Consider the following 18315-nt stretch of genomic DNA (forward strand, 5'->3'; position numbering starts at 1 on the left):
GCCTGCATGAGCAGGGGAGGGGAAGAGAGAGAGGGAGACACAGAGTCCGAAGCAGGCTCTGTGCTGTACAGAGCCAGACATGGGACTCGAACTCACAAACTGAGATCATGACCTGAGCTGAAATCAAGAGTCAGACACTTAACTGACTGAGCGACCACGCGACCCTGGAGAAATGTTTGAACTCGATGAAGAGGAATGAGAAATCCTCCATACTGGTAAAAAATAAACCACCTGGACAGTGTGCTGGGGAGAGCTGCCTTAGTGGCCGGTGACGTGACTAAGTTCTAGAGGTTTTATTTGGTAGCAGCTGCACACACCTCTAACCTGATTTTGTGTGACATCAGGAAGGATGTAGTGCTCGGGTCAAAGGAGCTAAGACATCCTCTGCATTCTACCCTTAAGGGACCATGCATATGACACCAAAAGCAAAGAAAACAAAAATAAACAGGTGGGACGACATGAAACCAAAAAAGCTTCTGTACAAAAAGGGAAACCATCAACAACATGAGAAGGCACCTGATGGAACAGGAGAAAATGTTTGCAAAGTCTATATCTGATAAGGAATTAATATCCAAAATATATAAAGAATTCCTGTGTCATAGGATGGGACAGGATGCGAAAACCATGTCCTTTGAAGACTAAAGAACCAAAGGAGTTCCGGGCTGGCTGTTGGGGATGAGGAGAGGGGCAATGTAGCAGAATGGTCAAGGCCACTGCCTTCCATATATCAATGCTACTATTTACATAACTGACCTTGTGAAAATTATAAGCTCTTCAAGCCTTATTTGCTTCATCTGCAAAATAGGAATCAATAATAGGACTTGTTAATCAATTGCTTTGTGGAGCAAATGTGATAAACCTTATAACCTGGCAGATAGTTGCCTATCACGTAGTTGTGTTACTTATTTAAGTCAAAGTACTTTATGTTGGAAAAGATGCTTCTCTCTTCTCATAGCCCCAGAAAACAAACCAGGACCAACAGACGAATGCTACAAGGAGAAAGGTTTGTGTCCAGAATTAGGATTTTTCTACCAGATATGATAGTTCTAGCAGGAGAAAAGCTGCTTTATTAAGTAGTGAGCGTCTTGTCATTGGAAGCATCAAGCCCAAGCTAATTGACTACCTGTCAGGAAGTGCATCTATCCTGGATATTGGGAGGTACTACCTACCCTGGAAAGGATCCCAGTAATCAGTCAAAGGTTGAATCAAAGTAGCATCTCTCAGGTGCAGAAGTCTTAACTAAAATTCGATCAAAACCAAACTCATGTTGGAAGAACTGGGTCTCCCCATGCAACGAATGAACCTGGACTCCTAGCTTATACCATATATAAAAATTAACACAGAATTGATTAAGACCTCAACATAAGAGCTAAAATTATAAAACTCTTAGAAGAAAACATAGAAAATATTCACAACACTGGATCTAGCAGTGATTTCTTGGGATACGACACCAAAAGCACAGGACACAAAAGAAAAAGTCGATTGACTGGACTACATTGAAATTAAAAACTTTTGTGCACCAAAGAACACTATGAATGGAGTGAGAGAGTAATCCGTGGAACAGAAGAAGATTGTTGTAAATCACATAGCCGGTAAGGGGTTCATATCCAGAGTATATAAATTCCTGCAACTCAACAACAATAACAAAACCAGATTTTAAAATGGGCAAAGGATGTGAATAGACATTTCTTCAAAGAAAATGTACGAATGACCAAGAAGCACATGAAAAGATGCTCCATATCACTAATCATGAGTGAAATGCTAATCAGTGCAAAACCACAATGAGATACCACTTCATACCTGTTAGAATGGATAGGATAAAAAACAACAAAACAGATCATAACAAGCATTGGTGGGTATATGGAGAAATCAGAACCCTTTCAAACTGCCGGTGGGAATATAAAACAATGCAGCTACTATGGAGAGCAGTCTGGCAATTCCTTAAAAAAAAATTGAAACTAGAATTACCATATGATTCAACAATTTCACTTCTGGGTATATACCCAAAGGCATGGAAAGCATGGTCTGGAAGAGATGTTTGACACTCATTTCATAGCCAGCGTTATTCACAACAACCAAAAGGTAGAAGCAACCCAACCATCAAGCGACAGATAAACAGGAAAACAGGAAAAATCACATGTGATATATACATATAATGGAATATTATTCAGCTTTTTTTTTTAAGTTTATGTATTTATTTTGAGAGAGAGAGCAGGGAGGGGCAGAGAGAGAGAGAATCCCAAGAAGGCTTGAGAAAGTTATTTTGAGAGGGGAGGGGCAGAGAGAGAGAGAGGGAGGGAGAGAGAGAAGTGGGGCTCACCTGAAGTGGGGGCTTGAGCTCGCCCAATGTCAGACACAAACTCATGAACTGTGAGACTGTGACCTGAGCCCAAGTCAGATGCTTAAGGACTGAGCCACCCAGGCACCCTGGGGACTTTTTTAAAATTAAACTTTTAATTTTCGTATAAATGTGGATTCACTCACCTGGGTTTTAAAAATATTTTTTTTTAATGTGGCTACTAGAGGTAGAAAAGCGGAACAACATACAGAGCCTAGGAACAGGTCTACATATATTTGAAAATGAGAGACAAAAGGAAATTGCATTGCATGTCAATGGAGAAAGGATGTCCTGGTCAAAAATGGTTCAGGGCCAATTGGTTCTCCGTATGAAGGAAAATAGAATGGCATCTATTTTGTACCGCACATAAAAATCGGTTCCTATGGGGGCCCCCGGGTGGCTCAGTCGGTCAAGCGTCTGACTCTTGATTTCAGCTCAGGTCACGATCTCATGGTTCATGAGTTCAGGCCCCCTGTGGGGCTCTGTGCGAACAGTGCAGAGCCTGCTTGGGATTCTCTCTCTCTCCCTCTCTCTCTGTGCCTCCCTTGCTTGTGCATGCACGTGCGTTTTTTTTTTCTCTCTCTCAAAAATAAATAAACTTTAAAAAATCAATTTCTATGAATAAACACCTAAATATGAAAAACAAAACTTTAAAACTTGAAGAAAACAGTACGTATAATATCTTTACAATCGCAGGGCACTGCGGGATTTTATGGACAAGATACAATAAGCACAAGCCATAAAGGAAAAGATTAGTAAATTTAACAACCTGATTTATAATTTAACCAGAACGTAACTACCGTGTAACTGTAAACTTCTGTACAACAAAAGAGGCTCTAAAGGAAGTGAAAAGACAAGCTGGGTCTAATCAAAGATATTCTTGGCTAATAGAACTGAAAAAGGATTTGGATCAGGAAGAAATAGTTCCTGGGGCGCCTGGCTGGCTCAGTCTGTAAAGCACGTCAGTCTCGGGGTTGTGAGTTTGAGCCTCTCATTGGGCATATAGATTACTTAAAAATAGAATCTTAAAAAAAAAAAAAGTAGAAGAAATACTTCCTTCAAATGATAAGAAAAGGTCAATAATGTAACAGAAAAACGGGCAAAGGATGTGAACAAGTACGCTGACAGTTCAAAGTCAAAGGGCAAAAGAGCCTTTCCCTCTAGTAGTAGGGGAAATACAAGTTCTTATTTTACATCCATCATCTTTCGGAGTGCTCCCGAGACGCTGCTGACTGACGTGGCAGTTGGGGGGCAAGATGGAGCGACTTACCAATGTCTCATCACAGTGGAGATGTCCACTGCCTGAGCTCCAGAAATTCCACTCCTACGTGTTATCCTAGAGAAGCTCGCAGCCACAGGTATAAGGATGTTCTTTGTGGCCCTGTTTAAGATAGTGAGAAACTGGAAGCAACTCCACTGTCAAAAACCAGAATAAGTACACTTGGGACATTCAGACACAGCACTTTCAATGAGTGACCTCTAGTCCTGCTTGTATCTGCATGGGAAGATCCAAATAGCTCCTATATGAGTGAACAAAAGGAGGTTGCTCAGGGACACGTATAACATGCCGTTTGAATACATTTTTCAGATATAAATAACATTATCCATTGTTTACGTAGCCACATGTAGTAGAAACATAAAAACATGCCTGGTAATGATAAACGGCAAAAGTTGACCGCGGTCACCTCCGAGAGGGGTGGCAGGGGGATGGGATTGGGGAGAGGTACAAGGGGGCTTCAATGCTAAGTATAATGTCTCACTTTTCATGAAAAAAAAAAAATGAATCCAGTGAAACAATGGTCATGCAGTAAGATTTCACAAAACTGAGTGATGGGTACATTGATGTTCACAATGCTGTTCTCTGTACTTCCCTGTGTGTTTGTAATATTTCCCACTTCACAAGAGAAAAGGAAAGGTATTATGAAAAATTAACTTTCTACACATCAGCAACAGACAATTCAAATGTAATTTTTGGAACTTTTTTTTTTTTTGATGTTTACTTATTTTTTTTTCTTTCTTTTTTTTAATTTTTTTTTTCAACATTTATTTATTTTTGGGACAGAGAGAGACAGAGCATGAACGGGGGAGGGGCAGAGAGAGAGGGAGACACAGAATCGGAAGCAGGCTCCAGGCTCTGAGCCATCAGCCCAGAGCTTGACGCGGGGCTCGAACTCACGGACCGCAAGATCGTGACCTGGCTGAAGTCGGACGCTTAACCGACTGCGCCACCCAGGCGCCCCTGATGTTTACTTATTTTTGAGAGAGAGAGAGAGAGAGAGAGAGAGAGACAGAGTGTGAGCAGGGAAGGGGCAGAGAGAGAGGGAGACAGGATCTGAAGCAGGCTCCAGGCTCTGAGTTGTCAGCACAGAGCCCTATGCGGGGTTCGAACTCATGGACAGCGAGATCATGACCTGAGCTGACAGACGCTTAACCAACTGAGCTGCCCAGGTGCCCCTCAGATGTAATTTTTAAAAATCACACTATTTAAGATATCTGAAAAAAGAATTATTTTTTTTAATCTAGGCATGTGTCTAAGCTATAGCATTTCTCTGCTTGGGGAGCAGGGAGAGCTTTACTGGATGTTAATGTTCAAGGGGCTCTGACGAACCACGTGGGCACAATGGAGGTGTCTGTTGAAGACACACTGTCATACGTTAAGGGCTCTGAGAAGTGTTCTGTACTGAAATGTGCACAGCTCTCTTCAATCCAGCGTTTTTCAGACATTTAACAGTAGAATCTTTCTTGTCTGAGTGGCCTTGGGAAGGTCGGCCCTAGTGACCTCCGCGGTCTGACATCCTAGTTTTGCCTGTGCCACTAACTTGCTGTAGACTTTTGGCCAAATCACCTTTCCTCCTGGAGCTTTGGTTTAAGATATTCCACCATTAAGTGGAAATGGTGACATTTCCACTTAATTTTAGCCCTCCTCTCTCTGTTAACAAATTTATTATTTTTTAAGCAGGTTCGTGGAAGGAGAATTATGAAAATGCACCAAGGCAAAATAAAAAATGATTAAAATTATCCCATATTGCCACTACGGGCCCTTTTTCAAAGGTATGATGAGAGCAAGCATTTATGGAGCACATCTGTGCAAAAGCACTGTGCTAGGGTAGGTCTGTTCTTATCCTCATTTCACAGATGAGCAGACTGAGGGGCAGAGAGGTACTGTCACCTGTCTAAGGCATGTGGCTTCCATGGCTCTAACCCAAGTCTTCCTGACTCTGCAGCACAAGTTCTCAGCCACTACCAGACAAGGTCGCCCCATCGGAAGGGGGTCTTCATGACCTGCCAAGATTCCTTTTTCTTCCTGCTTCCTGAGTCCTTCAGGGTTCTCTCATCTCCCCAGGGGAGCTGTGGACATTATCTCTTCCAAAAACAAAGTCTGTGCCTTCACTATAGAAGGACCTGTGTCCCTCCCCCAAACCCAGTCTACCTTATCTCTGGAAAAACTATGACTTGCCCTAGAGAAGGGGGAAAAATAAACCCCTCCCCACCCCAGCTCCACCCCCAAAATCACTGGATTTGGGGTAAATTCAGCAGGCTGGAGACGGAAGAATGATGTGTAATGAAGTTTCAAATTGACTATTGTTTTATGTGAATGTCTGATAAAGAAAACACAATGGCCGCCAGATGGGGGCTGGGAGGTGAGATTTCCCAGGTGGAGAATTCTAGAAGACAGGCCTGGAGTTCTGGAGCCAGGGTCCTCCAGACAGGCAGGCAACAAGGGTGGAGACACCAGAGATAAATGTAGGCAGGGGAGAAGAGCCAGCCAGGGACACCAGCCCAAGCGGTTTGGCTAGGACTGGTCTAGTCAGCATGGGACATGGAGGCCGGATGAGTTAGCAGTGAACTCGGCCACTTCTATGGCATCCAAAGGGCTAGAACAACACTGTTCAACGGAAATACAATGGAAGCCACGTATGTCATTTTAAATGTTTCAATAGCCACATTAAAAAATGGTACATCTATAAAACAGGAGATTGTTCTCAGAAATAATGAGCTTTTCCTTGGTCTCAGCAATCAGGGGTATCAAACTCAGTTGCCCTCAGTGATATATGGTATCTAAGCATATTTCACACTTTGCTGTAGGAAACCCGGTGCAGCCAACAATGTGTTATGTTCACTAGTATAACTTCAGTGTGGGGACATTAAGGAATGGTGGGGACTGCAGCAAGTTAGAGAAAGCACACCCGGTTGAAATTGTTTCAGTGGACTTTTGCCTCGAGGCTATGGGAAATCAGTGTTGCCAGAGCTTCCCATTTTTTGAAAGGGGCAGGAAGTTGGGATTTCTAAAGGTTAGCAGTCAATTCAAATTGTATCAAAAAAATCCAAACTGGCGGGGCTGGATCTCAACCTCTGATCTCCCATGAAACCCTCCACCATGTTTTACAGAGAAGGAAACTGAGGTTCAAAGTGGTTAAATATTTTCCCAGCTCCTAACAGGGAACTAACTGTCTCTTCCGGTCATTTCTACTACCTCTCCTAATAACCAGCGTTGACTTTTTTCACTATTCTTTTTGAGAATTTACTAGGTGCCGGGTTCTGTGCTGAGCATATGATACCATGAAGGAGGTACTGTTTATGATGCCAGATTTAAAGTTTATTTTGAGGGAGGTGAGGAGGGACAGAAAGAGAAAGAGAATCCCAAGCAGGCTCCGTGCTGTCAGTGCAGAGCCTGACGCGGGGCTTGCACTCATGAAACCGCAAGATCGTGAGCTGAGCTGAAACCGAGAGTCAGACACTTAACTGACTGAGTCAACCAGATGCCCCATGACGCCAGACTTAGAGAGGGGAAACCAAGGTTCAGAAAAGTGGAATAAATTGCCTGAGATCACGCTGTGGGGCTTGACCCTGCATCTGTTTTGATTACAAGAGTCTAGATGCTCCCTCTGGCTATGCCTCTCCCACCCCTACAGCACAGGAAACTCAGAGAGCAAGGAGCCTGGGGGTTTTCACGCGGGGCTCCTCCAAACGGCCTGGAGCGACAGTTCGGCCAGCTTCCTGCACCTCCACACTTACTGTAAGTGCCTCCATGGTATCCTTCCTGGGAATTGGCTTCCGGGTAAGATTTTGTTTGAAGAGACAATGCCACTGCCATTTTATTTGTTTGTTTAAATTTGGAAACCCTGGACCTGCCCTGGTCCCTTGGTTTACAGAGGAGGAAACTGAGACCCAGAGATGGCAAGTGCCTGAGGTCCCTCTGCAAGTCAGGGCCAGAGCAGGGACCAGAATTGGGGCCTGGAGGCCCAGCCTGGGAAGCTGCCCGCTGGGTATGCCAGGGCCTCCCTCCAGCTCCTCTGGGCTCTGCCCAGGGAAGGGCCAACTGTTCTCTGTCTCACCACAGACTCCGCCCTTCCTCATGCCTGTTTGGATAACTTTTTGACCTGTTCCTTCACAAGCTCTCCCCAAGGCGTGGCTGCCTCTGCTGCTTGTCCCAGGGAATCCTGGGGCCTTGGCCGTGTGGCAGCTCAGGCTTGGCCGGGCCCTCAGCAGACAGTTGTCAAACAGTGGCTGTCTGAGCAGAGGGAGGCCTGTTTACCCAGGGCAGAACCCAGGCAGAGGCTGCAGCTTCCTCCCCATCCCGCTGGCCCATCCAGCCCCTCAGCATACTAACTCAGCTGTCCCTGTCTGAATTTGCTCATTCTACAAATATTTATGGAGCACCTACTGTGTGCCAAGCACTGTTCTACGTGCTGAGGATTTAACAAGCAACAAGACACCAGATTCCCTGCTCTCATGGAACTTACATTGTAGTGGAGGAGACAGATGATAAACAGATCAATGAATGCACAATTCCAGAGCTGTAGAAGATAACAGGATTGATAGTGATGGGTGGAGGTGGGGCAGTCTTAGATTTGGGTGGTTCAGGAAGGCTGCTCTAAGTGGAAAACTTTTCAGCTAAGACCCAGACTATGAGAAGAAATCCATTATGGGAAGATCCAGGGAAAGGATGTTCCAGGCAGAGGGAACAGCAAGTACAAAGGCCCTGGGGCAGGAATATGCTTGACCTTATTGAAGGACAGTTAAAAGGCCACCGTGGCTGAACTAGAGTGAGAAAAAGGGACAAAGACAGGAGAGACCAAAAGAGGGACAGCCAAGAATCAGACTGCATGGGGCCTCTTAGGTTAGGAAAAGAACTTGGGAGACAGAAAGGTGCTGAAAGGGGTTCAGCAGGGATTTTAAACATGAACCTTAACTCTGCTTTTTCCTTCTGGGGCTTTCTGCCCCAGGGCTCTTGTTTCCACGTACACTTGAAGGTGTTTGAAATAGTGTCTGATTATTCTTTTTTCCATTTTAATTTAATTTTTTTTTCAAAATTTTAATCAAAGCTGTATAGATGCACAGTTGAAAAAAATAAAATACTCTTACCAAGCTAATAATCAGTAATAGTACTTGTCCACCGACTCTTTCCTGAACCTGATTCCCACCATCCAGAGGCAGCTATTTTAGGTAGTTTCCCTCTATATTTCTACATATCTTGGTTGTACTACTACTTCTCAGTTCTTCAGTCTTGTGTGTAATGTGTTAACTTGCTAATAGGAAAGATCCTATAGAACTATTTCCCAATTTGGAGATAAGCCTATATTCATCGTTTTAATAACAACGTGGCTATTATTCACAGCTGATGTCATCTGTATATGAACCAAGAGTTTTTCCTGAACAGTCTCAGTTAATCTTCACAATAACCCTGTAAGGTACGTGTTGGTCAACATAACAATACTTGCACTTTGTATATGACATTGGTTGTACCTGCAGAGCTATCCTGAGAGGTAAGCAGAACTGGCATTATTAACCCATTTTTCACAAGAACATATGGAGCTCAAAGTGATATAGTTCTGCCCATCACAGTGGGGGTGCAGTGGTTAACATAAAAGTCATCTTCCAGCCAAGATGGAAGGGGCTGGGGTTCCTGTGTGAAGGACATCATGCGTTTGGGTGTGTTTGTTACACCAGCTAGCATCGCTCTTACTAACGCAAGGCCTGGATTTGAATCCTAGCTCTGCCTCTTTAAGTCTGTGTGGCTTGGGGTGAGTTACCTTTCTGAGCCTTTGTTACCTCTTCTGAGAAATGGGTATGATGGCAGTACCTACCTACCTCAATAGGCAGTTGTAAGAATTAAAGGAAGTGATTTTTACATACTGTTTAGAATGGTGCCTGGTCCATAGTAAGTCCTATAGAAACTATCAAATAAATCAGAGGTAGAATATGAATGAGCCAAGACCCATATCTGGGGCCATGTGATGTAAGTTCAGTATCTGACCCCAAAGTCCTAGGCATTTGTATTTCTCTTTGCAATCTTTACCATATCTACCTGTTACCTGTACTGTATTTACCTGTAATTATTTACTTGATTTTTTTCTTTCTTTTGATGAGTATCTTAATTTTTAAAAGTGTATTTTATATTAATGCTTTAATATAAATGCTAGTTATAATATAAACGCTAGTTATAAAATTTTCTAACACACAGTAATATAAACTCAACAAGATTGTAAAATGTTTGTCCATGTACTACCTAAAATCAGCCCCTGTGCCCTGTGGGTACACCTAAGGAAAAGTACACTATTTTTAAGTCTATAAAGAACCTTTGGGAACATTCTGTCCAGTGGCATTTAAACCATTTTGACCATGACCCTCTATACAAGGTGATAGTCAAAACAGGGACTCTGAAGCCTGACTACCTGGGTTGGAAACTCAGCATCGCCTCTTAATGCCTGTGTCACTTTCACTGAGTGACTGGACCTCTCTGTGCCTCCATTTCCTCATCTGTAAAATGGGAATGACATTAATAGCATCTACTTCACAGGGTCATTGTGAAGAGAAGGAGTTAATATGTGTAAAGCCCGAAGAAGTGCTTTATAAAAGTTTGTTATTATCACAACCTTACACACACATCCATAAACATATATAAATGAAACAAAGTGTTCACACATGGAAAATTTACTCTTGCTACAGGAGATATAGTAGGATGTTTTCTATTATATTTTACTTCATTTTTAAAAATGTGGCCATCTTTGTGAAATTTCACTAATCTGTTTGTGATTAATAGTTCATGTTCTTTTCTGTAGGAAACGCTATACTTCAAGGAAAATTTTTGTTTGTTTATGTAATCTCTACACCCAACATGGGGCTCAGATTCACAACCTTGAGATCAAGAGTCGCATGCACCCCTGAGTGAGCTAGCTGGGTGCCCCTAAAAATACTTTTTAAAATAGTACATTTTTATTAAAAGAAAAGGCAAGAAATGAAAGTGAAAGAATGAGCTGATTATGTGAGCAAATGTGCTGAAACTATTTTGTCCAGCATAGTGAGGGGACATTAACGGACTTGGGATCCCTAACAGCTTGGACACGCTGATCTATAATTTCTAATGAAGGCTGTTGAATTAAACTCTAGGAATAATGTATCTGCTTAAAATAAAAAAAAATATCTGCTTCAAAGTCTTTTTAAAAATTACATATTAAAGCAAGAGTCGGCAAACTAAAACCTCTTGGTCAAATCTGGCCCACTGCCCATTTTTGTAAATAAAGTTTTATTGGAACACAGCCACATTCATTCATTTACATGTTGCCTATGGCTACTTACATGCAGCCAGGGTCCTATAACAGCAGAGCTGAGTACTTGCCACAGTTCCTGACCTGTGAAGCCCCAAACATTTCCCATCTGGCCTTTTACAGAAAAAATTGGCCGATTCCTGTATTAAAGTTCCAGTTCAAAGCCCTGAAACTTAAATTAAATCTTATTCTATTTCTATCTTGTTCTATTCTGTTCATAACTCTGGCAAACTTTAACAGTTATATTTCCCCCAACATTGTACTTTGAAAAATGTCAAACCCACTAAAGATTGAAAGAATAGTACAGTGAACACGGACATATCCTTCACTGAGATTCACCAATTGCTAGGTAGCATTCTGTCACATTTGCTTCATCACTATCTGTGTATCCGCGTATTTTTTATTGAAATATTTGATGTTAAAAATTGTATATTCACATTTGCGATACATATATGACTGTGTGTGTGTGTACATGCATGTGTGTGCGTGTACCTGTGTGTGCACGTGTGTGTGTGTGTGTGTGTGCATGACCCCAAGCCAGAGGTGGCCAGCTGTGTAGCAATAAATTCATGTTCCCCCTTCCATAGTTTATAGAGCTCTTCCTGGAAAACAGCTGGCCTACTAGGGACCACACAACCCAGACTCCTCTGTGTTTGGCCAAAGTCATGTGACTAATTCTGGCCAATGGAATGTGGGCAAAAATGATAAATGTCATTCTGAGTCAGGGCCACTTCTGGAATCCCTGGATGACTATGTGACAGAGGCAAATAAACTTCTAACTTACGTTTTGGGTTTGTTACATCAGCTAGTGCTGCCCTGAATAATAAACCCAATAAGTTGCATGAGCCTTTAATGGGTCAGGATTGCAGCTTGAAACACACTGGTTCTCTGGCTTTCCAAAAATTTATGAACCATAAATTTTCCTTTCATCACATGTTTCATTCAAAGTCAAAATGGAGCTTCTCCGGTTGAACCAGAGGTTGTGGGTGGGGGAGGCTAGGAGCCTGGTTCATTTGAACACCCACATTGGCCTCAAAAGTGAACCCTGAGACATCCTTCTGGACTCCTAGGGCTCCAGTGAATAATGTATGATGACCCCTGAATAAGGAACATGCCTCCTTTTCTCAGAAGAGGAGGCAGAGACCCAACAGAAGGACTTGAGTGGGATCACAAAAAGCTGGCTGGGGCCAGAGCCATTTCCCACGTCTGTGGCAAGGACAGGTCTGTGCCCACCATTTCCACGCCTCCCATCTACTCCCACAGGCCTATGTGCATGATCTGAGCCCCCAAGAGCATACCCCCGTGACAGGCTCCAGAGGGTATCTGAAGGCTTGGAACTAAGCTTCGTTCTGACTCTCCACCCAGACAATTACATCCTGGAATGACCAGTTACATATCCCTCATTCATTTCAGTTTGTCTCACAGCAGCTAAAAGATGCCTAACACAGTAAGCATTCCGTCCCTTTCACGTAGTGGGTATATACTCTGCAGATATTATGATAATAATTAAAATGTATACAGCACTTTCTATGAGCCAGACACTCCCCACGTTCCACATATAAACCTCCTGTGATTCTCACAACAACCCTAGTAGGTTGAGGGTCTGACTCTTGATTTCGGCTCAGGTCATGATTGCAGGGTCATGGGATCAAGTCCCACATCAAGCTCTGTCTGAGAGTGGATCCTGCTTGAGATTCTCTCTCTCTCTCTCTCTCTCTTTCTCCCCTGCCTCCCAACTCACGGTCTCTCTCTAAAAAGTAAAGTTAGTGGCACCTGGGTGGCTCAGTCGGTTAAGCATCTCACTTCGGCTCAGGTCATGATTTCGCGGTTTGTGAGTTCGAGCACCGCACTGGGCTCTGTGCTGACAGCTCAGAGCTTGGAACCTGCCTCAGATTCTGTGTCTCCCTCTCTCTGCTCCTCCCCTGCTCACGCTCTCTCTCTGTCTCTCAATAATAAATAAATGTTAAAAAATTTTTTTTAAGTTAAAAAAAATGAATACATAGATGTAAAAAAATAAGTAAAAGGAAGAAAGCACTTCAAGTAACCGGAGTCCAGCCTGTTACATAGGAAGGGATTAAATGGGGACAGATTTCTTTCTTCTTCCCAGGCCCACCCTCATGCAAGAGGAGTGTGAGTCAAAAAGAAAGGGGAAGGCACAGTTCCTGCATGTAAGCATCTCAGAATCTTTCATGAAACAATCAGAGAAGTCCCAAAATACTTTCAGAGAAGAATGGACTGAGCTGCAGTCAAGTGTAAGTAAAATCTGTACAGATTAGGCCAGGCTCTAGGCCTTTGCATATGGTGTCCCCTCCCCTCTCTTCTCCTGGTTGATTCCTACTAAACCTCTGGGTTTTAGCTTAGATATCAGTCCACTCCTCCAGCGTCAGGAGGTCCCTGATCTCTTGCCCTCCTCCCAAGTTCCTTTGTGTCCCCATCATGCCCTATCCATCCATATCCTGGCACTCTGTTTTCATTGTGGCTGGGCTGTCTGTCTTCCCCACCCGACTGGGTGCTCTCCAAGATCTGAAGCCACGTTTTATTCTCCTCCACTCCCCCCAGTGCCTAACAGAATGCTTTGTTTTCCATAGGTCCTCAGTAGAGGTTTGTTGAAAAAGTGAATAAATGAACAGTGACAGTGAATGCAGGAGCCTCCTGCGTAAAGACCGGACCCATTCTGGGTACCCATATCCTCCCTTTATAAAATGTCACAAAATAAGACAATGGTTTTCTATGCTGGATCCCAAATCACGTAAGGACTCAATAAAAAATTAAAGATTCTTGGAACTCATCCCAGGAGATCCTGATTCACCAGGTCTGGGGTGGGGCCCCAAAATATGTCATTGATAAGGAGGTTTTCTATATGCAGTCAGGTTTGTGAACCAGTGAACCATAGAGGCTGAAATTAAATTGAGGTGAAATGGGAAAAGATGTGGAGAGGTGAGAAAAGGGAAAACGATGGGGGAGACTCTACATGGGGAAACAGCCGTGCCTGACATCCGACGCAGTCCTACAGTTGGCCAGCCTCTGGCATCCTACCCAACTTTGGGCCCATCAGCCCTTCAAGGAAATGAAGCATCTTCTAGTTTATGATACTTTTCTCCTTCCTTACCTCATCGAATCCTTACAACAACCAACTTTATTTGATGGAGGAAGAAATTCAGAATCAGATGGCCAAGCAAAGTGTCAACCACTTATACAGTTTTCAGTGGGAGTGCCATTTAACCAAACTGCCCCCAACAACAGCCTCTGATCTGGCCTGAGGCTCATGTCATTGGCCTAATTGACGTTTGTCGACCAGTGGCCAAAGCACCCAGTCTCCTTACTTGTTCTGTCCTCAGCACTTGCAGATTCTGCTAGCCCAGCCCAGCCCAGCCCAGCCCAGCCCAGCCTATATCATCCATCCAAACACCAATCCATCTGTGCCTCCACCCACACACCCATCTAACCAATTGCTTATTCATCCACTTATCACATTCATCTACATATCTCTCCACCGTCCCATCCATCTACTTACCCATTTATCCATCATCCACCATACCCACCCATCCACTCACCCACCCAGACATCCATTCATTCATCCATCCATCTTCTGATTCATTCATTCATTCATTCATTCAATAAGCCTCCCTCAAAGTCAATATAGGTCCAGGTCCTAGAGTATCCTAGAATAAAACAACAAAGATCATACAAATACAGACCTTGCCCTCAAGGAGATTTGAAATGCTTACAAAAATGACAAACTACCAAAGGACCAAGACAGATAATTAAGGGAAGCTAAGGGGAACTTGTGAAAAGAAAAAGCATAGGAAAGGGTAAGAAAAGAATGAAGCCAGAAGTCTGGGTAGCATACAGATAAGCACACAATAGCATCTTATCCTCATAATTGCTAAGGGCAGCTCCAGATTTGCCTCTGAGCTAGACCCTGGCACCCGAAGCAAATAACCACAGCAGAAAAGTCACAGGGATATTCAGTTGTGGCAGACATCATGCAGAAGCTATCCCTGCTTCCTTATACCACAGTAGTGTTATATGTGTCCAGGGCACATCGAGAAACATCTGGAGACATATTTGGTTGGCACAGCTGATGGGGGAAGAATGCTCCTGGCATCTGATGAGTCAAAGTCTGGAAAGCTGCTAAATATCCTACAACGCACAGGACAGCCGCCACAATAAAGAATAATCTGAGCCAAAATGTCAATAGTGCTGAAGCTGAGAGCCCCTCTTATGAGAGAACCCCGATTTTGTTTGGAACAGCATCGTGCTAGACCTCAAGAAAACAGTATCGTTGGTCGAAGCCAGTCTTGGCTTTCCCATTTCTTTCCACTAGACCCTTGAATTCCCAGCTTTCCTTGAACCAGGGAAGTCTGCTGGGAGGTTTCTGGGGAAATTTTGCTTTTTGATCAAAGAAACAAGTACTTCAAGGAATATCCCCTCCAGCTTCAGGTGCTTGAGGGCAGACGTGATGCCCCGCACCATGCCAGCCACGTTGGGTCTGCACGGTGAGCATGGAGAGAGACAGGAAGGTAGAGCATGGGTCTGGCTGACATTGTTGACCGTTGTCATACGGTTGTTTCTTAAAACCTCCCTCAGTTCATGCATCCAACAGATGCTTACTGAGCATTTATTCTGTGCCAGTTGCTGTGTGAGACGTGCAAGGCTCGCAGAGTTTATAGTCGAGTGGGGGATACAGAGGCCACAACGCACACCAATGCTGTCTGATCAGAGTCATGATGAGAGCTACAAACCAGAAGCCAGTGTGCCATGCGTGTGTTGCAAGTCCAGGGGAAGGTCAAGTTCACCCAGCATCACCCCACCAAAGATCAGCTCCCTAAAGACTGTCCTCCTGGGGTTCAAAGATGTGAGACGGCAGCTGACATTTACTGCATGGTTGCCTTGTGTCAGGCACGACGCTGAGCACTTGTGTATTAACTCACGTGTGTTAACTCACGTTATCCTCTCCACAGCCTTGCCTGCCATTGCACCTCCTGAGGCTCTGCTGTGGACCTCGTCCCTTCCCCTACAGCTTACCTCTGCAGTTGCAGCCTTTGGTGGGGGGGTAGTATTATCCTGATTACAGAGCCTAGGAAAAGGGGTTCTCTCCAAAACACTCATTTCTTTTTTCAGAAGGTGCATTTTCCCTAGAGCTTCCTAGTTCATTCAACATGTGGGGCTCAGAGAGGGATAGGCCACACAGCTTTAAAAAATAAAGGAGGGGGCAGATCCAGGATGCTAACCCAGATTTACTTTATCTCGAAAGCAAGGTCTTTTAGCCACCATCACACACACACACACACACACACACACACACACACACACACACAAATGCCCAGCTGTCCCAGGACAGCAATGTTCTTTTGTTGATGCTTGCTACAAATCTGGCCATAGGAGCTCTCCTTTCTCTGCCCAGCCCAGATCTGTAGCTTAGTCAAGAGAGTCACAAATGGACTGAAGTCAGATGATTTTTTTTTTTTTTTTTAAAAACAATCCTGAGCTCTAGTTTTCTCTTCTGTCCTTGGAGATAACAATATTATTATCTGGAACAGCTGTCGTAGGAATTCAAGTAATAGGCATAGAACGTCCATCCATCAAACCATCTATCCATCCAACCATCCAACAAATGTGTGTGGAACACTTGCTTTGTGGTGAGCACTGTGTACAGGTCGGGATGAAGGGGCATGAGGCCACCCTACAAAGTACATAGACCTGGAATACAGTGAGAAGCTGTCAGGTTATATTATTATAGTACCCCCCTGGGAGAAATGTGGGGGGCCTTCTGTTCATCCCTAGCCTTGGCTTGTGGCCTGGGGCCTTCCTTCCACAGCAGCTGACTATCTGGTCCCTATGCAAGACACAGTCTTGTTCTGGCTACAGGGTCAACCAAGTCTTATAATTGTGTTTCAACCTTGGATGGAGCACCTAAGACATGCCTAGCCCTTCAACTGTGCTATCTCCTCTCACTGCACCACCCTCTGTGAGATAGGTCCATTTTCCAGGTGAGGAAATAGATTCAGAGAGGGGAAGTAACTTGCCCAAGGTCATACAGCCGGTATGGGGATGGATCCCCAGGCTATTTTGGGTTCCTTAGCCTCTGCTCCTTCCACTATAGCACAAACTTCTGTTTGGTGGTGGGTCGAAGAAAGATCCCAGTGGACCAGTCAGGAGACCAGTCCTTGATTCCTTGAGGCCATCTGTCCTCAGCTAATGACAATATTAAACAATATTTGTTGAGTCCTTATCATGTGCCTGGTGCCTAGGGCTTACACCCTTGGTCTCCTTTAGTCCTCTGTGAGGGCCTGTAAGACATCCTATCTCCACTTCAAAGAGAAGGCAACTGAGGCACAGAAATGTTGAATAATTTGTCTAAAGTCACAGAACTAGAGCCTGGATTCCAGAGGCCAAACACTATGTGTGTTTGTGTGATTTAAATCTCTTAACAAAACGCACCTAATTTTTAAAAATCCAAAATGTGCAAGAAAAGGTTAAAAAAAAATTATTGAACCTCCCTCCTCAGAAACACAACTCTGTTACCAGTCTCTTCCTGTCTACTGGCTTTCTATGGAAATACAAACGTGTGTGTACATATACATGCGAATATCCGTTCTGTTATCAGAAATGTAAAATGCTACACACAGTGCTTCAGTTTGTTTTTTTCACTAAGTGTAACCTGGAGGTCCTTCCCTATCTGCAAACAGATCTACATTTTTGCTCCTTCAACAATGGGCTAGCATTCCTTGCTAAAGATGCATCACGTTGTGTTTACCCATCCTCTACGTTTGCTGCCTTACCTCCAGTATGGAGTCACCCCAGCCACAGAGCCCAAGCTTTCACCTTTCAGTGACACGTTCTTCCCTGGCCTTGCACCTAAGTTTCATACATCTAGCAAGAGACCATTCTTTTCCGACGCCCCACGCCCCACGCTGTGTTGCTCGACTTGGCTTCCCTTTGGTGAATTATCCAGAGCTCATCAGAGCGGCCTGCCCCGCCCTCCCCCGGGGTCCCATCCCGTCTAGACCCTGAGCCAGCTCTGTGCTAGGCCCAGCAAGGCTCCGGTCGGCTTCCACTCGTCCCTGGCGAATGGGTTGGTATTTCCAGCCCCGCCCTCTGTGGAATTTTGGAAAGACCCTTGGGACACGTGCCCAGGAAAGCAGTCTCTCTTGGCCGAGGCGAAAGGAGCAAGCCCCTGCGGGGGGGGGGGGGGGGGGGGGCTCCTACGGCCCCTCCCCTCCCAGCCCTTCCCAGACCAAATCTGCCATGCCTCTGGGACTTTAGCGAAGCAAGCCACATGCATCCCCTGAGGTTCCTGCCATTCTGGAGGAGGCCCTAGAGAGTCGTTGTGTTCCTCGGAAACACATAATGGGGCGTCCCATGGCCTCCCAAACTTGACCACGGTCCTGCCCTGTCCAGTCCTCCCCCCACCCGACCCTTGGT

At 44.5% G+C, this 18315-nt stretch overlaps 1 protein-coding gene and 1 long non-coding RNA gene across 3 annotated transcripts in view; one reads left to right on the forward strand and one right to left on the reverse strand.

The window, feature by feature from the left end:
- Nucleotides 1-18315, reverse strand: part of HNF4A (hepatocyte nuclear factor 4 alpha) — a 58796-nt gene that overhangs the window by 40364 nt on the left and 117 nt on the right. The window lies entirely within an intron of this gene.
- LOC109497987 lies at nt 4741-17521 on the forward strand. Of its 2 annotated transcripts, XR_006595148.1 has the most exons (3): nt 4741-9030; nt 12995-13139; nt 13476-17521. It is a non-coding gene; the product is annotated as an uncharacterized LOC109497987 (long non-coding RNA). The 2 variants fall into 2 exon arrangements; XR_002154496.3 differs by lacking the exon at nt 4741-9030 and having other exon boundaries at nt 12838-13139.

This window comes from Felis catus, chromosome A3 (assembly GCF_018350175.1).
Source record: "Felis catus isolate Fca126 chromosome A3, F.catus_Fca126_mat1.0, whole genome shotgun sequence".
Taxonomy (NCBI): Eukaryota; Metazoa; Chordata; class Mammalia; order Carnivora; family Felidae; genus Felis; species Felis catus.